General features: G+C 45.1%; 1 protein-coding gene across 1 annotated transcript in view; it reads left to right on the forward strand.

The window, feature by feature from the left end:
• Positions 1 to 26744, forward strand: part of ASIC2 (acid sensing ion channel subunit 2) — a 1229563-nt gene that overhangs the window by 527028 nt on the left and 675791 nt on the right. The window lies entirely within an intron of this gene.

The raw sequence follows: 26744 nt of genomic DNA on the forward strand, positions 1-26744 counted from the left end.
TTACTGCTGAGCCACCAGGGAAGCCCCTCTGTGTGGTTAGTTGCCCATAAGTTTCATTTTCTTAGATTTGTGTGCGTTGACTGGCTTCGGTTTTGGTTTGCTTGTATAGACTACCAAAATGATAGACACATATCAGTCTAAAGGCCTCTGGGTTTGATTCCTTTAACAATGCTTTTCTTGGGACTTCCTGGTGGTCTAGTGGTTAAAACTTTGCCTTCCAGCGCAGGGGGTGCAGTTTCAATCCCTGGTTTGGGAGCTAAAATCCCATGCCTCGTGGCCAAAAAGCCAAAAAAAACAAACATAAAAACCTGCCATGAAACAGAAACTATACTGTAACAAATTCAATAAAGACTTCAAAAATGATCCACCTTAAAAAAAAATGCTCTTTACAAACAAAAACGCCTGTAATACATGCAGTGGGTTATGACAACATTTTACATAGCTAATTCTGAAAACAGAAGCAAAATAATAATGATGATCATCCTTATTATCAATATTTGACTTGTTTTTCTTCATATATCTGTCTGTCTACCTTCCTACCTACCTACCTTCTTACTTTCCTATATACCTGTCTTTCAACCTAACTACCTTTCTATTTTTCTATCTTGCTATCTATATACATACCTTCCCACATACCTGGCATCCTGCCTACCTGCATCCTTACCTACCTACATACCTACCTGTATACCTACCTGCCTTCTTACCTACCTACTTTCCTATCTTCCTACCTATCCACCTAGCTACCTTCTTACATATCTAGCCAAAAAGGTCCATACTTCACATATTCACTCAACCCAATGAACACACAAGCACCCAACATTCTCTATATAATCATGCTTGTAAACGTTGACAATGATAAGTGACAGAAAATATCTGTTTATTAGAATGGCATGCGTCTCTGAGCATTTACTTAACATTTTTGCAATGAAGCTTAAAATTTCTTCTACATGTAATATCATATTCAAATACCTCATTTGTTTTTGAACTTAATATGTGCATTAAAGTATTCTTGATAATTGAATGCATTTCCAAGAGTGAATTTCTGTAATCAAAAAAGGTTTTGCTTTTGTGGTCAATTCATCCAGTAATTCAAAGGTTCAAAAGTTTTCAGAAGTGTACAGTGGCTGAATCATGGGAAATAATCCTGAGAAAGGATAGAAGAAATGTTAATGGAGCATCAGAGGGGAGATCAAATAGACAGTGAACCCCAAATGAATATCCAGGTTGACAAAGACTGAAGACACCACTGATAAAAGAGCACAATTGGAAATGAAAAGGAGTGAAGTGGTAGGGCTGAGCGAATGAAAGTGCTGGGTGCAGGTGGTCAACAGGCTGTAACCCTCAGTGAGGGAGAGCCTGATATAGGGGGAAAAATGTAGCCCCACAGTGAGCAAGCAAAGCAATTTATTGGAGGCACATGTTCACACATAAACCATAAGATTAATGTGGTCATGTTGGAAAGGTTTTACTGAGCTTATGTTCCAGGACGGTTTTACTACGTGAGAGGTTCAGCCAAGAGCTGGAGAATCTGCCCAAGAGAATAAGCCAGCAATGGTACTCCCATCAGTGGGGACCCATATGTGGCTCTTAACATAGATGACATCAATAAACTTACTGGGGCTTCCCTGGTGGCTCAGATAGTAAAGAATCTGCCTGCAATATGGGAGACCTGGGTTTCATCCCTGGGTCTGGAAGATCCCCTGGAGAAGGGAATGGCTATCCACTCCAGTATTCTTGCCTGGAGAATTCCATGGACAGAGGAGGCTGGTGGGCCACAGTCCATGGGGTCAGAAAGAGTCGAACATGACTGAGTGACTAACACACACACAGACTCACCAAGTATCTAATCAGAGGAGAATCAGGACTTTAATTTTAGTGACAAAGACATATATGCTTAAATAAATGAAAGAGGTTACAAGTTGATTGATTATCATTAGATCATGACATCGGCTCGTCATACTGGGTACCACCCTTTTTACTGTTTTTAATAATGACAGCTGCTATTTACTGAGCTACTTCCTTTCATGTGATTTTTATTGTCATTACCAGTGACCTGATTGCCACCGTCTATTGAGCATCTATTGTATGTGGGCCCTGGGTCAAAGTTCCCCTACTGTTTGTTTCTTGGGTTTACAAATCTGAGTGAGAAGAGCTCTGATCAGTGCTTCACAGGTGAAAAAAACAGAGACACTAATAATTTAAATAACTTATTCACATTTTCACAGCTGGTAATAAGGGAGCTGGCATAGAAACTCAGCTTTGATTGATGCAGGGCACTAATATTAAAAGGGCACTAACCCTCTCATGAGGACTCCACCCTCATGACCTCATCATCTCCCAAAGGCTTCATCTCCTAATACCATCCCATTAGGGGTTAGGATTTCAACATATGAGTTTTAGGCGTGGAGGGTGGCACAAACATTCAGCCCATCACAGTTTCCATGGCAGTGTGTTGAAAACAGCAGATCGAGACCCTTTTCAGGCTGCTGAAGCTGACTAAATGGGTGGTGGCGGGCCTGCTCAGTCTCCCAGTTGTGTCTGACTCTTTATGGCTCCATGGACTATAACCTGTCAGGCTCCTCTGTTTATGGGACTTTCCCAGCAAGAATAATGATGTGGGTTCCCTTTTCCTACTTCCCATTGGATTAGGGAAATGGGTGGTAGAGATCCACATTAAAAGGAAATGAAGAAACCCATCTTAAAAGGCTACATTCTGTTTAATTCCAATTATATGACGTTCTGAAAAAAGGCAAAAACCATGGAGACAGTTTAAAAACATCAGTGATTGTCAGAGATCAGAGGTTTTTAGGGCAGTGAAACTACTCTGCATGACGCTACAAAGGAGGATGCGTGTCACTCTATATTTGATAAACACCACCAAGACTGATCCTGAATACGCACTGTGGACTCCGGGCACTAGTTAGGTGTCAGAGGAGGTCCATGGACTGTCACTACTGCAGTGCTCTGGTGCCGGGTGTGATAATGAGAGAGGATTGGGGATATGGAATTCTCTTACTCTCTGGTCAGTTTTCCTGTGAACCAGAAACTGCTGTACAAAACAAAGTCTATTTTTTAAAAGGAAAAAAAAAAGGAAATGAGAAGAAATGCAACATAGAAAATATCAAAGGGCATCGTGCAGTAAAGATGAGAGGTATTTTCTCAGGTATGCGTATGCCATATTTCACTGAATCAAAGTCATAATCTATTGGAAGACACAAAGTTTTATGCACCACTCAGAAAGAGAAATTGCTGCCAATTAATGGCAAGATTGGAGAAGGAAATGGCAACCCACTCCAGTATTCTTGCCTGGAGAATCCCATGGACGGAGGAGCCTGGTGGGCTACAGTCCATGGGTCGCAAAAAGTCGGACACGACTGAGCGACTTCACCTACCTAATGGCAAGATTAGCTGGGACTTCCCAGGTGGCGCTAGTGGTGAAGAAGCTGTCTACCAATGTAGGTAGACATAAGACATGCGGGTTTGATCCTTGGGTCAGAAAGATCCCCTGGAGAAGGAAATGGCAACCCACTCCAGTATTCTTGCCTGGAGAATCCTATGGACAGAGGAGCCTGGCAGGCTAACAGTCCATGGGGTCACAAAGACACAGACATGACTGAAGTGACAGCAATGGCAAGATATCAGAGTTCATAAAATTCACCCAAATTTCCAAGAGTTCCAAATGTGGAAAAAAAAAAATCTGTCAGAGAATGAGAGAGTACATACACTGGTTGCATATACTCACTGGGCCACGCTGTACAATGTATTTCCTACTGTGCATCATGGCCAACGGGCTTTGAAAACTTCATCTTTTTTGACGGGCAAGGTGACTGGGGCATCCACGCAGTGGCTGAAGCCACCAAGAGCACCTAGTGTGTACAGCCAATTAGCATGCTCAGCCATGGGCCGCCTGGGCTGCACGGTGTCCTGTGGCTTGCCCCTTGGACAGCCACTTTCCAACAAGGCTTGGGGTGACCCAGCACATGCCAGGGCCATCCATGCCAGGAAAGTGCATGACCTTCCAAAGCAGCCCAAAGAGGTGTTCCTTTCTCAGATCCATATTGTACAGAGAAGGTCCTGACCAGGCAGCATCAGGTAATTAATTGAGGTGTGTGGGAGAAAATCAAATGGAAATTGATATTTCCCAGGCAACATTCCAAAGGCTTGGAGCTGGAGACCATTGAAGATAACTGAAAGGCAGCCCAAGATACGGCAAGGAAAGTTCTGACTTCTGATAGGAAGTGTGATGGATGGGAAGAGAGGGGAGAAAGACTTTAGAACCTTGGGTTCAAAATAATAATATAGCCTCTGTCTGTATTATTGATTAATTCATTCATCCAACCAATATTTACAGAGCGCCTAAGAAGGTCAGGAGTTGCGGCAAGCTACTGGAGATCACAAATAGCATGTCAGATTAGAATTGACTTCAGAGTCTTGCTGTCTGTGGTTCTATGACTTGTTTTCCAACTTCTTCTTTTTCCGGAGCTACACAGCCTTCTTAGGGGCCCCAGCTACAATCTCAGATTAGTGCAGTTCCTGAGCCACTCTTGACTGAAACTCAGGGGTGTCGAAGTATTCTTTGCTCCTGCCTGGTAGTGCTTGTCGTTGAGTCCCAAGTTTCACTGCTTGGAGACCAGCTGGGCAGCTGGCACTGCTAGGGTCCTTCCTGTTCTCCCAGGAACTCGAGTAACAGCACTGCCAACTTCCTGCTGAACATATGAGCTGTAAGTTCAGTGCGTGCTGTGAGCTCCAGTCATATTAGATCTGGTTGTCCTACCTAAGGTCTCAGTTCCCACTAATAATAAGTCTAGCTGAATGTATTGGCCCTGTGCTAAGATATTCTCCTTATAGCTCAGTAATCCTTCCCACAGTCCTGTGTGATAGCACCTGTTATATGCCCATCTTACAGATGAAGAGACTGAGGCTTATTCTATCTCTTGCCAGTCCCTTTTGCATGTACCATTCGACAGGTGCTAATGGCATTTGTATCTGGGGGTTCAATTGTTCTGTCACCAGAAATTCTTGACTGTCCTGCCCCAAGGCCCAACCAGGAAAGGGCGAGGCTTTGACAAGTTCAAGGGGGAACTCTCAGCCTTCTATCCTGGAGCGATCCCATTCAGCTGCAAAACAGAGGATGATAAACAAAGAATGATATCGTCTGGGATGATAAAGTGAGGCAGGCTCTGCACAACCAAGTGTGTCTATAGATAATCTGAGCAGGAAGAGCAGTGGACAAAGGCCGAAACACTGGGTCACATTCTGCACCGGCCATCGCCTGCTTTGTAGCCTTGAGCCGGTCCCTGAATTTCCCTGGGTTCAGTTTCCTCGTCTGCCAAACGCCTAAGTCCCTTCCAACACCAACGTTTGGGGATCAGCGAAGGCAGAGAGCATTATTACCCAGGTGTGTGTGTGTGTGCACACGCCTGTGCTCTCAGGATAAGGAAGGAACGCATATTACATGCTGACAGTTGTATACAGGGCAGCATGGTGTCTGTGATGTTCTACAAAATGGCAGGGAGGGTTTTGCTTTTCTCTTTTTCACTTTTTCAGTTCGGTCAGAATTCCTCTCTGAGCCCCATCAGTGGGCAGATGTTGGGCTGAGGAATAGAAACCTCTACATGCTGGGCTGAAAATGGGGTTAGAGGCAAGGAGATTCAGTGGAGAATCCAAGAAGTCACTCTTCTGGTCGAAGAGCAGAGCTGTCTTACAGAGGGCCAAAAAGGGACTGCCTTATTCTTCTCTGTCGGAAAAGAAGCAACTCAGCCCTACTTATCAGGCATAACTTCAGCATCAAACTCAGATAGTCCAGAATCTAAAGAGAACCTCCTCCCCCAAGAGATCCATGTTGCCTGCCCTTCCTTTAGCCAAGAACGGCATTTTCACTTTTCTGAAGGATGGAATCAAGTGCCAGTGTAGAGTGAAATATACCTCCTGAATAACCATATCGCGTAAGAAGTTGGCCTTCAGGGAGCTGCCCGCTCTCAGCAGGCGATAACCTGATTCTCCCAGGTATCTGTCTCTTCATCCAGCAACATTTCCAGGGGCCCTGTAGATAAGCAGGGCACCGCGCTGAGTGACTGACTCCATGCTTCAAACTGGGAACCACATGCCATTCACTGTGTAATTAACATGGATTCATATACAGACAGGAAGCTACCACCGTTACTAAGCAGGGTCCTGGGAGGCCCTTGCAGTTTCTCTTCACCGAGAGCTTGATGAAAACTCTTAGAAGTGGGAGAGTCTTGTGCCGACTTGATCCGAGTTGTAGTTCTGTGCTCTATGGATCTTTGCGTGCATGGCACCCATGGTGTCTCCGCTGTGTGGGATTGGCTGTGTAACCCAGGTAGATCATGGGGTGTTCTGTGGTTTCTGTTTCAAAGAAACAAGAGTCGGACAAGCCTACCATAATTAAACAAGTTTCAATTCTTTACTTGTCTTTTGATGAAATGCAGGTGAGTGTGCATCCTTAATTCAGCATAAATTTCTTAAAAATCTCTCCATCCCATGTTTCTCTTCTAAATAATCTCTTCTAGTTCTCAAGCACCTCCAAACTTTCTCCCTCCATTAGCCCTCGGGGCAGCCTGCCCCTACTTGCCTCTTTACTATGTAGATCAAAAATCTCTCTTGACTTCCTTAGCATTCTCTCCACTGCATCCCTTCCCTTAAATCTCAGCAAGAAAAAGAGGCCAGAATCTAACCCAGCAAACAAACAAGCAAAATGATCCTGGTGGGAGAGGGGAAATTCAAGAATACTCGTTGGTGGGTATTCTTCATCCCTGTTACATTCACTTCCTTCTGTGGAACCCTTGTTGCTATTTACACTCTTCTCCATCTCTGCTAATATAAGTGCTCAAAGGGCACTTTAAGTATAATCATTATCCATTGATTTTTTTTTTTTCTTTTTGCAGAGGCTTTTATTCCCTTCAATAAGCTCTGCTAAAGCCTGGCTGTTGGCTCTATTTGTTAAAGAAAGAGCTTTGTTCTGTGTGGTTTTTCTCTTAACCTGAGTTTTCTATCCATCCTCAGTGTGGGGTAAAGGGGAGATTTTCTGCCTCACCCTTTGGTGAGGACAGTCACTTCCTGATTGGAATTTGAGCTGAAAATGTGTCTCCATTGGGAAGAAACACGGATAGCCTGGCACTTCCTGCGTTGTATGAGTACTCACAGCCATTCCTTTTTAGGAGTTTGACAGTAGTAAGTAGGAGACTCAGGATACCAGAAAGGGAACCTTTTGACTTAAAATTGCCCCAGTGGGTATAAGATAAACATCAGAGACCTTTTTAGAGCAGATTTTAAAAGAAGTAAGGAAGCAAAAGATTCATAAAGTGATGGGACCATGGAGTTCTGGAAAAGGGCCCAGAAGGAGAAGCTGTGGCTTTGAAGATAAACTGCCTGATTCTGCAGTTTTACTGACTGCAGACCCCGGAGAGGGGGTGAGGTCAGAATTTCGTCTGCTCATGTTGCTTCATAATGATGTTTCATGTGATGCAAGGCTTGCCTGTTTACCACATGCTTCCACATGCATTAACCTCATCTTGTGTCTCTAGGCAGACTGACCCCTCTGGAGGTAGCCCATGTGAGGAGGGAGTCCAAGTTCACGTCCAGCATCCTTTCCCCATCCCTTCCCCCAGACACTCTTCTCTAACACCCCCGTAGTCTGAGCTGCATCTTCCCACTCTGAGTTCCCAGGGCACCTTCTCCCCACTTTCCTATCACTCATTAGACTCTGGGAAAGCCTTCTTTTCATTCTCTTGCCTTGGAGAAAGGGGCCAGAGAAGGAACGAAAGCAGTACCCAGCACATTATCAAGCCTGTTACTATGGGGACTTCGGCAGGGACTCTTTGAAACATGCCTTGGAGTTTTTGCAACTGAAGGTCAAGAAAGCTGGGAAATACCCACTAACTGCCCATCCATCCTTGACTGGCAGGAGTCTCCAGGCTTCTGAACCTTGGAAACTTTTCACTTGTTCTCTGCAGGGATGAAATGTGTTTCACAGGTGGTGGTGCTGTAGGAAAGGAGGGCGGCCCTCCAGGGCCCCAAGAGTGAGCTCTTGTCTAACACTTGGAAAAGAATTGTCCAGGGAGGTACGTGCTGACAAAGCAAAAGACTTTATCCGAAAAGGTCACCCAGGCGGAGAGCAGGAGGGTAAGGGAGCCCAGGGGAACTGCTCTGCCACGCAGCTCGGGTTTTATGGGGATATGATTAGTTTCCGGGTTTCTCTGGCTAGTCATTCTGACTCAGGGTCCTTCCTGGAGGCGCACCCATCGCTCAGCCAAGATGGATTCCAGCAAGGAGGATTCTGGGAGATTGGTAGGACATGCGGCATCTCCTTTCGACCTTTCCTAAACTCTTCCGATTGGTGGTGGCTTATCAGTTCCGTGTTCCTTATCAGGACCTCTTGTCATAAAGCAGCTCTTGCAAGTGGTTACTAGGGCAGCTGGTCAGGGTGGGCGGCTCCAGTCAGTGTGCTTCCCCTAACAGCGGGGGGAGGGGACCTCAGGCAGTCACCGTGGTTGTCAGTTAGCAGCCTTCTGGGGGCAGGGCCCCGGCAGGATCTGCTACACCCATCCCTCTGCTCCACTCTGACTCACAGAGAATGGGTTCCAGCTCCCAGCTCCGCGTCCAGCAGTCTCAGTGCATGTGGGCAGAAACTAGATAGGCATGCATGCAAAAAGCCCACAGGCTTACTCCTCCATCTAACATCAGAGTCTCTTAGTGATGCTGACAAAGGCAAGGCTCTTAATAGCCACTAGTGTGGGAAGTGAAAAGATCCCTTATCAGCCCAAACACCCTTCGTTAGGACTCATGAACAAAGAAGTGGAAAAAAAAAGATCTTCCCACCTACCCCAGTGAAAGTACGTGTCTTGAGTATGAGTCCTTTCCTCATCTACAGATCTCCTCCCCAGCCCTTCTCCTCCTCTCTCCAGGCTCATCCTTTGTAGTAGAAGGCAGTTAGGGAGGGAGAGCCGCGGAGGTGGCCACAGCAGGGAAGGGACCAGCCGCGTGAGAGAAGAAATAGGAATGGAACTAAGAGACGGAGGCCTTGGGGACCGACAAGCGTGCTGAGAGAGGGCACTCTGTCGCTCTGTAGAAACAGTGGGGGACAGACAGACAGACAGACAGACTGAGGGCTGAAACAGATGACCAAGGAAAAAACCGCAGCTTTCCTTTTTTAAAAAATGTGGACCATTTTTAAAGTCTTTATTGAATTTTTTACAATATTGCTTCTGTTGTTTTATGTCTTGGTTTTCTGGCCACAAGGCATACGGGATCTTAGCTTCTAGACCAGGGGTGAAACCCCCATCCCCTGCATTGGAAGACAAAGTCTTAACCACTGGACCACCAGGGAAGTCCCAGTTTTGTTAAAAAATTTTTTTTATTTTATCTTGGAGTATAGTGGATTGGCAATGTTGTGTTAGTTTTGAGTGGACAGCAAAGTGATTCAGTTATTGGGCAGAGTTCCCTGTGTTGTACATACGGTAGGTCCTTATTATTTATTTTAAATATAGCAGTGCGTATGTCAACCAAAAATTCAGGCAGCTTTTAATTGGTGGTCCAGCTCCTGCTTCTATCTGCTCATAAGTTAACTTCGTGTTAAGAAGAAAAGGGAGCTTTAAAAAAAAAAAAAAGAAAAAAAAGAACTTGGGGACTTCCCCAGTGGTCCAGTGGCTAAGACTCCACACTACCAATGCAGGGGGCCTGGGTTCAATCCCTGGTCACAGAACTCGATCCAGCATGTTACAATTAATAGCTGGTACAGCCAAATGAATAAATAAATATTAAAAAAAATTTTTTAAGCGCTTGAGTGGGGACAACAGCAGAATAGGAAGGGGTAGGGGAGAGGGAGGCAGAGGCATGAGAGGAGGGCAAAGAGATTCGCATGTTCAGAAGGGTCTGTGGTCAACCTGCTGCAAGGCCTGTCTCTTTTCTCGCTCCCAAAGCTGGGGAGAATAAGCTGGGTGTGCAGTGTGAATGCATGTGTGTGCACACAAGTGCCCGTGTGCCTTTGTTGTGTGTCCTTGTTGTGTGTCCCTAGCGGTGTGAGCTCGGGATTTGAGCAGTTGTTGGTTGTCTTGGCCACTTAGTGCGTTGTGTGTGCCTGTGTGTGTTTGTATCCATGTGCTTCTGTAGTCTGTGTGTGTGATTGTATCTCTAGGCACAGACTCTCAGATCTCTTTGTTCCTGAGAAAACAGAGTGGATGAGTGAGAAAGCTTCCATTAACATCTTCTTAGCTGCTAAGTGATGATCCCTACGAATCTGGGCTCTGAGAAGGAAGTCAGGGGAGAGACGGGAAAAGGAAGGACAGGCATCTCCGCACGCTCGTCTTCCCAAGCTTGTCGCTAGCTCTGGTCCCAGCCAGGGTGTGTCCTGTTAGCTTTCTAGGACAAGGAGGTGTCCTCACATTGAGGTTGGGGTCCAGATGGCTTGACACATGGTAGGGTAATGAAAGAGACTAGAGGCAGCCCTTCTCTCCCCAAGGCTCCTCCTGCTGGCTGACGGAGAACAAGAGTGGCCAGATTATTCTGGTTTCCTTAAAAAAATATTTTCCCTATGGTTTATCACAGGGTGTTGAATATAGTGCCCTGTGCTATACAATAGGACTTTGTTGCTTAGCCGTCCTATAGACAGTAGTTTGCATCTGCTAACCCCAAACTTTCACTCCATCCCTCTCTCACCCCCTCTGCCTGCTGGCAACCACCAGTCTGTGCTCTGTGTCTCTGAGTTATTCTGTTTCTTTTTAATGGTCATTTCTTTTTCGAATCAATGAATCCTTATAAACATTATAGCACTTCAGAAAGGCACAATTTAAAACATGAAATTCTCCCATGATCCTGTTAGCATTTTGATGTCTTTCTCTCCACATGTTTTCTTTGCACAGACTAGCATTTTGGATATATATTAATATGCATATATGCACATAATGTATCTGCATGCTTTCACACACACACATATATATAACTTTATTGCTTTTTATAAAAGCAAAATAATACCATATTGTTCCGCAGCTTGCTTGCTTCTGTAAATAACATTTCACGAACATCCGTCTGAGTCAGTTCAAACGGTCATTGAAATGGCATCAGTCATTGAAATGGCCCTACACTATTCCTTGGTGTGGGTGGGTTACAATCTGCTCATCCAGACTCTCCATGAAGGACATTTTTGCATTTTTCTAAGCTTGCAGTTGCAGTGAAGATCCTTGTGGCTCCCTCTGTGTGATTCTATCAGTGGGATCATGGAGAGGGGGCTCTGTCCTCCTGGGGACCTGCCAGCAAGTGAGGGCTGGACAAGCATGAGCTTCCAGGTCCCCTCTTCTCAGTTCTTAGTTTCCTTCTTAACATGCAGGACAATTTCTTTTTCTCTGCCTCTAATGCCTTCTCTGTACAAAGAGATGCTAAAAATAAATTCACCTGCCTCCTCGTCACTCTGTTTATTAAACTGTCTTTCTTAAAGATTCTCAGCCTTCCCGTGGGGGTTTAAAATTACATACTCCAACAATTCACCTGCAGAGCAGAAGATTAAATGTTGCTTCCCACTTTAGACTTTCCCCGGCGCTGCTCTGATGTGCTAACACCCCCTAATGCAGAGAGTTGTTCTTAGAGAAACATACTTACCAGCCTGGGAGCAGAATGACCTGGTTAGAGACCCAGATCCTCTGTCTCCCAGCTGGGAGATAGTGGTCAAGTGACTTCTTCTAACTTAACCTGCAGTTTCAGAAAATGAAGACAATAATGCCTGGGGTGTTCAATGTATTTAAAGCAATTAGCAGAGTGTCAGAGATGTAGCAAGTGCTTACTAAATCTTAGCTCCACTGTCGCTAATATCACTGCCCTACAGATACAGCACATGTATACGTTTCAACCCAACTCTGTGGCAAGGAACCCACAGTCTTCCTTGCCTCCATAAATGGCATCACCATATACTCAGCTGTTTGATTTAGAAACAAGGACTTGGACACAGAGTCCTAGATTTGGATGATAAAATATCCTTTTGTTTGTTTATAATATTTGCTTTTTTTTCACTGCTTACAGATTGTTTGTAAGCAGTGTCCATTAGCTTAGAAGTGTAAATGTTCTAATGTTGCAGAAGTGTGTGACTTGGAAGGTGTGAAATTCCCCGTAATTCTCTGTCCAAGATAATCACCGTTTGCCAAAGTGTGCTTCTCCATTCCTTGTTTGCCTGTTTATTGACTGTCCCCTCCTCCGCGAAAGCAAAGCTCCAACAGCACAAGGGTGATTAAAAGCTTTCCTCTCTCTGAACACCCAGCACCAAGCATCCTAGGGTGGCATGTTGCAGGAATGTAGTAAAAGAGTTTGGAATGAATAGGTGATGGTTATTTAAAATGTCATTATTATTAATAACTTAGCTGAAGGTTCTCATAAGCATTGGGACAGAGCCAGATAGGGCCATGTTCTTTGGGACTGGATAGGGCAGGGTGGGAGGAGATGGGATCAGGAGCTAGTCAGACCCAAAGAGGAGGGGTTGATCCAGCAGCAAGAATCAATTACCCTGAAGTCAATAGGAGGGACCATGAGAAACACTCCTAGGAAATTGTTGGCATGCGGGCGGGCCATTCAATTAACCAGAGGTTTTGACAGGCATGTGGAGCCCAGCAATAGGAAATCCAGGAGCAGGCTCCATTCTAAGGTCTAAGTGGGCTGGAAGTCAGACTCTTGCAGGCATGTTGCAGGGGTCTAGGAGTACCTTCTGTGGTCCAGTGGAGCCCTCCAAATCTGGAGAATAACTGGCCAGTGCCCAGAAATCTGGGGTGAGGGCAGGATGCTGAGACACAGGAATAAGCCAGGAAATGCCCCACATAGAAGGTGGACTTGAGATTCATGAAGGAGGCAGGACCCCAGGGTGGCTAAGTTGGTAGCCAAGGGACTAAGTTAGTGACCCTCAATGTCAGACCCTGAGGAGAGGCTACAAGTGCTTCCAACTCTCTCCTATCCTAGACAAGGATTGGCTGAGGTGCTGATAAATGGTGGTAGTGGTAAAGTTTGTTCAGAAGGTAAAATCTGGCCATGATCCTATGGCACCATCTCAGTGCGTATGAAGGAAGGCATATCTTGTTTCCTACAGGCCTTGCCAGCCTTACCAACTGGCAGACGTGGTAACAGTAGGGTGTGCCGTAAAACCAAGACATGAACACATGGATTGAGAGGCTTTGGGGAAGCCAATCCCAACAGCCCTTCTACCCAACAGAAACAGGCTCTCTGTGGCCCAGAATTTGGTTACAAGTGGGGAGATGGTGTGCTATTTATTTCCTAACCAGTCTTTCCTCACTGCCCTTGACTTTTCCACTGCCGGGCATTCGCCCCAGGGCTGCCCGCATGTGGATGCAGGTGTCAGGGCTGCCCGGAAAACCAGGTGGGGAACTGCTCACACAAGAGCCTTCTCCAATGCTGGGGAAATACCACAGTGGCCAGGAGAAGCTGCAGCAAGCCTGGAGCTTCACGGGCTGGTGGCTCCACGCACTCCAGTGTGGAAAAGGGTAATGGTCTCTGGGATAATCTCCCTTCTTGTCACCCTGGTCAGCCCTTGGAGAAGAAATGCATCATCTGGACAGAATCTCAGTGACTTTGCTCAGCCTGATGGTCCCAGTGGGGGTGTGCTCAGGCTGGTGCCCATTAGAAGCAGCACAGAGCAGTCACCTTCCCCATTTCTCCTTAGAACAGCTGAGACAGACTGACATCAACCGCAGCCCTCTCCTCCCCCACTGGAACCCTAAAAACAGCACACCGTGGTGAAGACCAAGAGAATGAAGGAAATAATTATAGAAAACACCAGCCGCAAAAGATAATCGGTTTCTCAAAGAACAGATTTCTGATCCTGCAATAATTACTTTCTTGACCCAAGGTGCTGGCACCATTTCACCTGCATGCTGCCCAGCTTCAGAGCCTCCTGAATGCCTCCCTCTTGCTACCAGGTGGCCCGGCCACCTTGGGTCCTATCCAAGGAAACGGGGCAACTTCCCATCCGAACTCCAGCCACCCTGGGCTCACTCTCTGACTTCACTCCAGTCTGGAAGTCATACTTTACCCACTCTTGCTCACTCACTCATTCAACAAGTATTTATTAGCAGATAGGTGGCTCAGATGGTAAAGACTGCCTGCAGTGCAGGAGACCTGGGTTCAATCCCTGGCTCAGGAAGAGTCCCTGGAGAAAGGATTGGCAATCCACTCCAGTATTCTTGCCTGGAGAATTCCATGGACAGAGGAGCCTGGTGGGCTACAGTCCATGGAGTCACAAAAAGTCGGACACAACTAATACACACCCACGTGACTTTAATGACTGGTTTCAGCCTTGCATTGACATTGGGCCTTCCACCTCTGCCCTCGTTTTTCTATTTATTAACTCTAGTACCTACTAGATGTCTGATCGGCTTTGAGCCTAATCAACTTTGAGCCTAAAAGATCATGATGCAAGTTATGATAATGACAATAACAATACAAAAAATCAAAGGCTAAAAAAATACATAAATCAAAGGCTAATTTTTGCTGGCTATTGACCACGAGCCAGGCAGTGAATTTTCACCTTTGACTCTTTCAATCACCCATCAAGGGAGGTGCTATTATGGTTTGAATTTTACAAATGAGGGAACAGACCTGGAAGGTTAAGTAGGTTGCTAAGGTGACACAGCAGAGAAGGTCAGAGCTACAATATGGACTCCAGGGCCCAAGCCCTTGGACCATTCTGCTGCAGCACATTGTGGAATGCTAAGCAACAGGGTTCTGATGGAGACAACAATGTGTTAATGGGAATGGGTTGGACATTTCCATGGGGTGTGTACAAGTGGGACTCTTTCTCCAGGGAAAGCAGGGTAAGGGGCCAGGGAAAGGGTCAGGAAAGGCTTCATGGAGTCAGATACACATAGACTGGTTACTGAAAGCTGATAGGAGGTCACAGCATAGAAAGAGTACAGGGCACTCCACGCCAAGGGGGTAGTGTAAGCACGTACCCAGAGGGCTGGGTAGCACAAACTGACTTTACCAGCAACTCAGCGTGTGGCTGACTTCAGTGGGGATGCACAAGGGTGGAGCTGATGAGTAAAGAGGCTGGCAATGAAATATCATCAGGAATGAGATCCCAAAGGATCCAAGATCCTGGAGAGCCCTTGAGAGACAGAGCAGAGAGGAACACGGATCAGATGCAAATTGTTATAAAGATCCTTCAGCTACCTGTAGGAAGGATAGAGGGGCCAGGAGGTGTTGGGGGCTGGTGGATCTAGGGAGAACCGGCCCCATAATAGTCCCAGTGGAGCATCCACTCCCTAATCACATCTAGCCTGGGTTTGAGCTTTAATGAATAAATATTAGGAGGGACCCTCATCTTGAACAAGTCCCTTCCTCCTTTCACTAGGTCCCTGATCCTGCAATTCAGACACGTGACGTCACTTCAGGGGTTTTTGACAGTGGGATGATCATGAGCTCTTCAGCCTGGCTGTGGGGTCATGGATCCTCGCCCTGGGGTGCTACCAAAGGCCAGGGCTTGCTGGTGGGCCTGACTCTGCTCTGCTACCCTGGCAGTTTGCTATGGGCTTCTGAGTGGCATGTCCATTGTTTATCAGAGAGTAGACCAATAGCAGATTGTTAAACTCAAGAAGGTGAGCTGCGGTATAGTGCAGGGACCTCAGCTCGGTGCTCTGTGATAACCTAGAGAGGTAGCAGATGGGTTTGGGAGCAGGGCTCAAGAGGGAGGGGATATGTGTATACTTGCAACTGATTCTCACTGTTGTACAGCAGAAACTAACACAACATCGTAAAGCAGTTATACCCCAATTAAATAAATTAAAACAAAACAAAAAATTAAAGAAGGTAGCACTAGAGGGTTCTGGCTATGGTATCTTCCCTTTGGCATCATTTGCCTTCCTCTCTCTTCCTAGGGAAATATCATCTATTTTCCCCAGGTAACCACCTGAGAGTCACTAAGTCCAGGGAGAATCACCTTCTTCATTCCGTAACTCAAGACAATGCTTCTATTAACACATGCCCAAACTTGTCACTTGGTCAGCAGCAGCTTCCTAACCTAGCGACTTTTTACAGATATTTTAAGGAAGCAGAGTAGCCTTCTAGTTGCCAGCAGATTCCTTGAATTAAGAGAGTGGTACATTGATCTGGGAATTGATTAGAAATTCCCTGTTGGAGTCTTTCCCCTTCAGAGAGTCCTGAGTGCCGAATCATTCTTCTCTAATAGTGGATCCAGGGAGATCCCGGATGTTAACTAAGCTGAAAAGTGGAAGAAAAGCTGGCAGAGAGCAGGGAGAAAGACAGGATGAAAGACTGGGTATCGCTCTCTGGCTGCAGAAGCCAGTTTTTAGATGCAGCCAGGTGGGCCAGGAGGGCCAGGTACAGGATCTACCTGGATTAGCAGACCAAGGGTGTTTCAGAGAGATTCAAGCAACATAGGACCCAATCCAGTGGGCAGGCTGTTTAGAAGAAATGGCGTGAAGGGAGCTGTGGCTTCTGGGAAGCCAGCTGGTCCGCAGTACCCCTCACCCAGCAGCCAAGGGGGCCTTGGATGGAAGGAAAGCCTGCATCCATACCTTCTTCACCCACATGTCACTGAGACTCCCCAGATGCTGTGCCAGGCAGGGCAAGGCCGTGTCGGGGGCAGGAGGTGCGGGATCAGGCCAGCTTGAGTTCAGGCTCAGCCTGGTCTCTTGCTAGAAGGGAATGTCGGCATTGATATATTCCTTAATCTTTTTAAACTCAAGTTCCCCTTCTATTAGATGGAGATAATAATTGTATCAACTGCAGAGGGCTGTTATGGGGATTAAAGCATAATCAGGGATGTTGACAGTGCTAAACAGTGTACCAACCCTGGACAAAGGCTTCAACATTGTCAGAAATGGTTGTTATCATGATAAGCTGCACCAGTGATGCAAACACGAATGGAATGAGTTCCCTACCCTCCAAAAGCCAGATGGATAGGGATCCCACTCCAGCAGCCAATCAGCGGGCATGTGAGGGGCACGGGGACTGAATGAGGGTTGAAATGCACAGAAGGAGCTGGCATATTCCCAGGTATGCCACCCAGGACCACCTTAGTCAATCAGTGAGGAAGACTGATTCTTTGAGCCCCTCAGGGTAGTCCCAGCCTCCTGTGCAGGTGTGCTCACAGAACAGGAGGCCTCTGCCCCCATCCCAGCTGGAGAGGGAGCCTGAGAACTCACTGGATACTGGGTATGAAGCAGACAAGGGCCATTACAGCCAGCTCAGCAGCTCAGACTGAGCGGCTTATCTCAGCTCCCTGGTGGAACCAAATCAAATCCATGAAAAATATTACGTTTTCAAATCAAAAAGGCAAACCATGTTGAGCAAGCCAGACGCCTGCAGCAAACAGCTAATTGGCTTGTGTCTGTCAAAAATATTGAACCCATGGGAATTAGGAAGCATTGACCAGAGGCTCATATTCTAGGGTTTTGAGGGAATCTACCCAGGGTTCCTTGCACTTACCACTCCCACCCACCACCCACACCACCACCCCAGACCTATTCATTCTTTCTGTTGGGAAGAAATCTTTCATCAGTGGAAGGTGAAGTGGCAGGAGAGAGCTAGAATTTAGTTTCTCCTTTAGCCAAACTACAGGCCTGCCCTGTGTCGCCTGTAAGGCATGTCTTCACTTGAGAAACATTATTTAGTGATTTCTGTGTGCTGGGTGTTATAGACAAAAGATTAGATAAATCCCACTCAACTTTGTCTTCACAGTCTCAATTCAGTTCAGTTGCTCAGTCATGTCTGACTCTTTGTTACCCCAAGACTGCAGCATGCCAGGCCTCCCTGTCCATCACCATCTCCTGGAGTTTACTCAAACTAATGTCCATTGAGTCAGTGATGCCATCCAACCAGCTCATCCTTTGTTGTCCCATTCTCCTGCCTTCAATCTTTCCCAGTGTCAGGGTATTTTCAAATAAATCAGCTCTTCACATCAGGTGGCCAAAGTATTGGAGTTTCAGCTTCAGCATTAGTCCTTCCAATGACTATTCAGGCCTGATTTCCTTTAGGATGGGCTGGTTGGATTTCCTTGCAGTGCAGGGGACTCTCAAGAGTCTTCTCCAACACCACTGTTCAAACCCATCAATTCTTTGGTGCTCAGCTTTCTTTATAGTCCAACTCTCACATCCATACATGACTACTGGAAAAACCATAGCCTTGACTAGACGGACCTTTGTTGGCAAAGTAATGTCTCTGCTTTAGAATATGCTGTCTAGGTTGGTCATAACTTTCCTCCCAAGGAATAAATCTAGTATTGTATTAATAGGTAGAAGATCAAGAGTCATTCATAACACACTGTGAGAGACTTCCCTGGTGGTTCAGTGTAAGGATGCTTAACCACTGAACACCTACCAACTCAGGGGTCATGAGATTGATCCCTGCTTTAGGAAGATCCCACCTGCTGAGGAGCAACTAAGCCCATGTGCCGTAATAAGAGAAGCCACTGCAATGAGAAGCCCATGTACCACAATGAAGAGTAGCCCCTGCTTGCTGCAACTAGGGAAAGCTGACATACAGCAACAAAGACCCAGCACACCCAAAAATAAATAAATAGCACACTGTGATAAGCGATGGAGATTTGTACTACATGAAACCCTAGCTCCAGGAGAGGAGAGCATGGCTTGTCCAGAGACATAGAGATGTGCATGTGAGAACAGCCTTGTTCAAGGAAGTACAAAACCTTCCCCATTTTCAGAGCCGGAAGCATGTCCATGCATGTGCTGTTGTTGGGTGAGTGAGGGCCAGAAATGAAGCTGGACAAGTATGGAGGGTCCTAGGCATGAAGTACCCAGGGCATAGAATTAAGGAGTTTGGTTTTTATTCTGAAGGTGATGGGGGAGAATTTGAGCAGAGGGGTCACAGGGTTGGAGTTGCGTTAGTTGCATTCATAGGGTGGAGGAGGGGGAATGAAGTCTTGAGTGCTGGAAGCCAGGAAGCTACTGCAACAGTGCATGTGACCCAGTGATGAGAACCTCAGCCAGGAGAGCTGTGGGGGCAAGGGGATGTGGGGAGCAGAGAGCTATTTGGGAGACAGGATCAATGAGCTCAGTAACTGATTGGATGTCATGAGTGGTAAGGGAGAGGAAAGCCCCCATAGTGACAGACGCCAGAGATGGTGGCATCAAAGGACCTTCTGACTCCACCCAAGCACAGCTCCAATCAGGCATCCCCCTCTCCCTGGCATTACTATCCAAGATGTTTTCCAAAGTGTGGTGTGCCACAGTTGGGCTGCTAGAGGCCTTTAGATGGAATACTGTACAGTGGTTTAACAGTGGTTGTTCATTTTTATGTTTGTTGGAACAAATATGAACAGCCTATCAAATCCATGGTTTCATAGGTATTATTGCTTGGGGCAAAATTAAAATTTTAGGAAGCTAGTCAATTTAAATTAAAAATAAAAAGATTGTGATATATGGAATACTTGGATCAAAAGTAATAAACATGGAAAAGAAATAACTAAAGCTTGAAGAGTATGGCTCAAAAGACAAAGGGCATGTACCCTGTGTAGTCCTCAAGGCCTTTTCCTCTTATAAGTACATTCCTAATGGATCTAGTGTTAGCCAGTGATTGACTTTGGCTCATGATAACCTTGGCAATTGACATAGCTCTCCACTTGCACTCCCCAATCTCACCTATCTTTTAGGATCAAGTTCAAAATCACTTAATCATAAAACATTCCCAAGATGAGAAGTATAGATGCCCCTCTTTCTCTCCAACTGGCCAATTGGTCAATTTTATTACTTTTACTTCAATAGCACTTTTTACTTCAATTGTGTAATTTCCTGAAAGTGGTGGGCAGTCAACCTGGTTTATCTTTGATGTTTAGGGATATTCAAAAAGCTTGCATAATAATTCTATAGGCCCACATGTGCATTTCCCTTCCATATTCATTTCCTATTGTTGTGTTACAAATTATCCCCCAGTCTAGAGGCTTAGAGCAACAAATATCTGTTAGCCTGTAGTTTCTGTGGGCTGGGAACCAGAAAGCAGGTTAGATGGCTGGCTTTGGCTCAGCGTCTCTCCTAAGGTTATAATCAGGCTGTTGGCTGCACTTGTGGTCAACTGAAGGCTCGAATAGGGGAAGATATCTGTCTAAACCCACTGACGTGGTTGTTGGAAGACCTTAGTTCTTCACTGGTTTGTAGGGGGAAGCCTCACTTCCTTGCCACGTGGGCCTGCTCATCGGCTGACTGTCTTTGCAATACAGAGCTGGATTGCTCTACAGCAAAAGCAAGACATGTGTACAATTGAATATTATGATTGAGTAATATTCTACTGTATATATGTACCGCAGCCTCTTTATCTATTCTTGTGTCGGTGGACATCCTAACTAAACTGTAAATAGTACTTCAGTGAACATCGGGGTTGCATGTATCTTTTTGAATTATGGTTTTCTCTAGGTATATGCCCAGGAAGGGATTGCTTCATAATGAATTCCTTGAAGATAGGTCTCGAGTTGAATCAATGTCGTAATATATTGATTAGTTCTTGGCATAAAGGAAGTTCTTGGTTGGTTAGTGCTAGTTGCTCAGTCATGTCCGACTCTTTGTAGCCCTCATGGGGTGTAGCCCACCAGGCTCCTCTGTCCATGGACTTCTCCAGGAAGGAATACTGGAGTAGGCTGCCATTCCCTTCTCCAGGAGATCTTCCCAACCCAGGGATCAAACCCAGGTCTCCTGTGCTGCAGGCTGTTTCTTTACAGGCTGGGCCAAGGAAGTTCTTAGTGAAGATAAATAGCTGAGTGGTGAGTGGATGGATAGATGATTGGATGGTCAGATAAACAGACGGATAATGAATGAATGGATGGAAGGATGGATAAGTGTGTGTATGGGTGACTAGATGATTAATTGATGGATGAAATGACCTCCTTTGGACTACTTAAATCCCAAATGATTGGCATGATGGTGAACAATTATCTTCATGGTTTAGTCTTTGACTCAAAGAATTTAAGATCTTGGAGGGACCGTCTAGTGCCCCGCTTCATTCTCCAGATGCAAAATCAGAAGACAAGGGAGGTGATGTGAGCTGCTAAAGATCAAACAATAACGTAGTAGCCACACCGAGACTAGAGCTTGAGGCTCCTCTTCCCTTGCTCTGCTTCAGTGCTAACTGCAAAAGGTACTACTGTGCATGCTTGCCCCAGAGTTCCTATCCATGCCTGATCTAAGAGGATGCCTCATATTGCAGTAAGGTGAAAACATGACTTGTTCATATACAAGACCAGGTGGGCCTCACTAATTCAGATAACCCTCCCTGCTTTGTCTTGAACACCTACCTACTTGTGCTCAGCTTAGGCACCCAGCGTCTCTCTAGACTCCACACTCTCCATGTGACCTCTCTGCAGACATGGGTGTTCACCACCATTCTTTCCCAGCAAGCTCCAGTTTTCTTGGCTACCTCTGGGTGTATCTGCCTCCAAACCCACTCCTTGTCAAACTGGGACTTTCTTAAGTGGATCTTTCCCTCTGCTGTTACATCCCTGTGGATGCACCATAAACGTTGACATTTCTCTAGAGCAGGATGTTTTTGAAAAAATATTTTAGATGAATGCCAGGCCAGGCTGCACAAAATGTCATGGTGACTTTCCAAAGAGACCTGCCAGGAGCTAGGGTGAGTAAAAATAGCCACTGCTGGGTGCGGATGTGAAGTGAGTAAAGATCACAGAGAGAAGAGTTTATTTGTTTTTAAAATAATTATTTCTAAGTGATTCTGGGCCTGAAAAATGAGTCAGACTGGCAGACAGGAAGGCGGAAGGCCTGTGTCTGATGCCAGAGGGAGAAGGCAGAGGAGGGCTATGGATGGGAAGGCAGGGGGCGAGAGAACCTCAGATCCCCGCCCCAGTGCTCTGTAAAGCCAAGAAATCCTAAGGCTGTGATCCTCAGTTTCTCTACTTGGAGTAGAGAAACAGAAGGAGAGAGATAGGTAAGGAATGATATTCATATGCTTAGATACAGACAGAATGAGAGACAGACTGAGAGAAATGCACAAAAATAATTCTGTTGTTCAATCAAGGGAAATTTTAAGGACCATGGACAGCTCCAGTCTGATTGCACTGTGTGGTTCATAGCTGCTTCTTCTCTTGACTGGATATGGTACTCTCCCACCTTAAATCCTATAAGAGACATCCTGGATGAGCACATAGAGTTGGAGCCAGAGAACTCTGGGAGCTAGCCCTGGGTCCTCATTGGCCAGAAGCGTAGTCCTGAATAGGTTACTTAACTTCTCAAAGCTTCAATTGCCCTTATCTGCAAAATGGGGAGAGTTCCTATCTCCCCACTGATGTGAGGACTCAGTGAACAACCACAAAGGAATCAAGTACCCACCAGGGTGCCTGCTACTTGGTCAGCACTAAATAAATATCCAAATGAAACGTGTCAGCAATGAACTTCGAGTGCCAGGGGTCCCAGCTTCTTCTGGATTTCACTTTGGGGGAAGGAAAATCCTGCCTCCCATTTAAGCTGATAACTGAGTTAAATGGTTGTGTTCTCTATGGGCTGGCGAATGTGAAAACAATGATGTCACTTAGCGGTGTTCAGTTTGGGTTGACAGTGTGGTCTGTGCATGTGGAACCAGATTTTGGAAGGGAGGAAGCAAACTTTAATGGACTTTAATGAATGATCTGGCTAGTTGCCAGATCCTGTATTCAGTATTTTTATGTATGTTATGTTGTTTAACTCTTCAAACAACCGTATGAGGTAAGAATTGTTACCCCTCTCCTATTCTTTTCTTTTTCTTTTTTTAATTTTGGTGGGGGGATTACAGGTTAACAAGGGACCTAAACATCAGAGAAGTAAAGAAACTTGTCCCACACCACATAGCTTAATGGTTATTCTGACATTAGATTGTTTGACAGCAAAACCAGTTCTTTCTCCTGAAAAAAAAAAAAAAAAAAAAAAGATACTGCCATTATAAAACTGGTTCTGGTATATGAGAAAAAAGTTGAATTTAGCCACATTTTGCACCCCGCTTTCAAACTGCTTCTCTCTGTCTCTCCACCCCCCACTCCATGTGCGTGTGTTTGCTTCTTTGCTTCTCTTCTTTAACTGTAATTAGTTTGTTCACTTCATGGAAAATTTTGACGCAATTCTAAAGCCCAGCTCTGGCAGAAATTTTGTGCTGCTCTCCTTTGCCCCCCACTTCTCCATTTAGGAGCGTCTCATTCCATCCTTCAAGGCTTAACTCCGCTGAGAACTGTTCCGCCAAACTTATCAGGAACCCCTTAAGCAAGGGGAGACACACCCTCCTCCACACTCTCACAGAGCTTTTACCACTTTCAGTGAAAATTGCCTTCATTTATTCCTTTATCTCGGATACCTCGCACAGCCTCAGGCACAAAATAGGAACCGGAAGAGTCTTCATTGAAAGAAGGAAGGGAGAGAAATGCTTCAGAAACAGTAAGATTTATGGCAATGACGGGAGTCATCATAATACCAGACAGCATTATTATGGACACACACGATAATTCAAGCTCTGTTTTAGGTGCTGAAACTGTATCATCATCTCGCGTAATGCTCTCGGTAACTCCAAGTGAAGCGTTAGTATCATCCAGGTTTAGCAGGTTACAGTCCTTGTTTAGTCATACAGCTAATTAGTGGATTTTTTTGTCAAAGATTTAGAAGATAAATCCACACGATTTAGAGGAAACCTTTTCCTTGATTATCTGATTAGTAGAAGATTATTAGAAATGTGAACCCTAGCAGATTGGCGAGAGTCCTCCAGGAGCTGCGTCTCCATTCTCTTCTGAGGACTGCAGCGGGAAGAACTCCAGTCTTGAGCCTGACACAGTGACCCCAGGGCATGGCTTTGCCAGGTATCAGCTGTCTGGCTCCAGATGTGAACTGTGTGAATTTGCAAGCTTCCACTTCCTTGTCTGGACAAGAAAAGCTAACCCACTTACCCGGAAGGTTCAGGAAGAGGATGACATGCTTATTCGAAGGGACAAGCATGTACTAGACATTCAGTAAACACTGGTTACCCAGCTCTTCCACAATGAGCCTCCCATGCGTGCTACCCTGGGCGTCCCCTCATCTTTTTTTTTTTTTTTTCATTTTTATCTTTGGCTGTGCTAGGTCTTCATTGCTGTGCATGGGGCTTTTCTCTCATTGGGGCGAGAAGTGGCTGCTCTTCATTGTGGCACGTGGTCTTCTCACTGCGGAGGCTTCTCTTGTTGTGGAGCACAGGCTCTAGGGCGCTCAGCCCTCGGTAGCTGCAGCACACAGCCTCGGTAGCTGTGGCTCCTGGGCGCTAGGGCGTAGGGTCAGTTGTTGCGGTACACGGGCTTAGCTGCTCTGCGACGTGTGGGTCTTGCCAGACCAGGGATCAAACCCATGTCCCCAGCATTGGGAAGCAGATTCTTAACCACTGGACCACCAGGGAAGTCTGTCTATTTTGAGAAGAGAAATCCACCTTAGACATCTGCAGCATCCCACTAGTTTATTCATCTAACAGATACTTACCAATCATTTACTTTGTGCCAGGCATTATTGTGGGTGCTGACGGTGTGACAATAAACCAAATAGAACAAAGCCTGTGCTCTCAGAGCAGTTACATTGTTATATTACTTACATTATAGCTTATACTACTACTACAACCAGTAGACAAACCCATACACAAGCTGAAACCAAAAGTCTATAAAACAAAACACTGTAATGGGAATGGCTGGGGTGACGCTGAATTAGGGAGAGGGGCTGAGGAAGAACGTTGAGACAGGTGGCATTTTAACTCAGACCTGAATGAGAAGAGGCTAGTCTGGGGAGATCTGGGGTGAAGAACATTCCTGGGAGAGGGAACAGCCAGGATAAAAACTGTTAGCAGGATAAGGGTATGTGCTCCAAGTAAAGAAAGATGGCCAGTGTGGTTCATAAGTGATGGGTGGGGAGAGTGGACTCAAAGAGGCTGGCGATGCTGGAGGTGTTAGACGTGCAGGATCTTGGAGCCCCTGGAATGGGCTCGTATTTGATTCACTGGCTGGATAAAAAGTGAGAATTAATTGAAGAAGCAATTGAGCTAAGCTTTATAGTCTGACTCCACTCAAATAGATGTTGTTCATTAAAAATCTTCTTATCTACCCTGTAAGAAACAAGTAGGCTGCAGATTCAACTATAGCTTTAAAAAGTGTTTTTCTGAATTATTTTCAGAGGTGTATAAAAATCAATCTCTCTACAGAAAAATAGTGAAGTTACTAATTTTATGGGAAAGCTCTAAAACGAGGGTAATTTCAGTTCTCACAGGCTGTCACTAGGCTTCATTCGCGACTTTACCAGCTTCAAAATTACTGCACAAAATAATAGCAAAACCCTTATGTTAAGGCAGACAAATGGACCTTCTTGTCAGGAGATTTTGACATTACTCAGAGGAGTTCATCACAAGTGGCCCAAGCTTTAAAAAAAATTGATAAAATGCAGCAGAGAGCTGAAAGAACCGTGTCATCAGCTGTGTTCCATGTCCTCAGCCATCAGCTGAGGCCCAAAGAGCTGATGAACTCTTCGATTGCATTAATAGAGATTTAGAATAGAACACAGGAGGTGATTTTCTCCTTATCCTCTGCCCAGATCCAAGTCTGCTTAAATATTTCCAATAATCCCACAGGTTGTCTTGTTTTTCTCGCAAATGAAATGAAAGGTATTGCACTTTCATAGTCTTAACAAAGTTTCCAAATTTCACTGGAACTTTCCTTTGGGTGAATTTTTAAGCAGAAGAACATTCTCTTTCCATGTTTTTGAGTGTACAAATATGAATATTTTTGTAAGGAAAAGACATCATCTTGGCAATAAAAGCACATAACAATGGCAAATACTTGCAAACACTCATTCTTCCAAACGCTCTTTCCATAGCATGACTTTCTTTTGATACGCAATTACTCTCTTATGTGTTGTTAAAATGTCACCTCTACCTTGAAGGGACAGATTAAATGTGCCTGATTTTTTTTTTTTTTTTCAGAAAATATCTGCTAGGCAGTAGACTCCTGACAGACACCTGTCATTAGAGAAAGGTCATCAAATTTGGAATGCTTGTTCTTTTTTTTTGAAAAAAATATAACAGGCAGCTTTGCTTCAAGATTTGTACTTGTTTTAAGTACTCACCATGACATAATCTGAGAAAACACTGAGCTACAAGAGATGTCATTCCCTTCTTGTTCTGAGTGTCCTAATGATCGGTTGTATTTTTAAGCTCTTGTTTTCATCATGTGACTGCACTGATGGCATCTTTGGCCTTGTGTTTACTGTCACTTTCATTTCTTATTGCAATCATTCACCTACTAATAAGCCAATGGATGAATTCCATCTGGGTACTCTCTCCCCAACTTTGTCCTGGAATTCTTTTTTTTATTGCAGTCATACCAGCTACTGCATCAGAGGTTACATTTCCAAACTTTTTCCTCTTAAAATACTGTGTTTTATTGAAGAAGTAATTTATTATTGAGAATATACCTTTTGTGGTACATCACTTTTTAGGAGCATAAAAGAGAGTAGCTCCTCATAAATTGAAATTGAATTAGTAGTGAAATTGTTATTGAGTACAAATAAAACTTATTATTGAAGTTATTAAGTCCAACTTCCAATTATTATTGAATTATGATTGAAAGTGGATTTAAAAAACAGATCAAGTTACAGGCACGTTCAGCTAATCTGCACTTTCGTTCATGTGCATAGCAAACCTACCCTGCCTGCATATTTTCTTTGGTTATGCAGTTATCAGTTTAGTTGATCTTAACTAATCTCTCCTTTTTTAAAAAATTTAATACATGTATT

The sequence above is a fragment of the Ovis canadensis genome, chromosome 11 (assembly GCF_042477335.2).
Source record: "Ovis canadensis isolate MfBH-ARS-UI-01 breed Bighorn chromosome 11, ARS-UI_OviCan_v2, whole genome shotgun sequence".
NCBI classification, from domain to species: domain Eukaryota; kingdom Metazoa; phylum Chordata; class Mammalia; order Artiodactyla; family Bovidae; genus Ovis; species Ovis canadensis.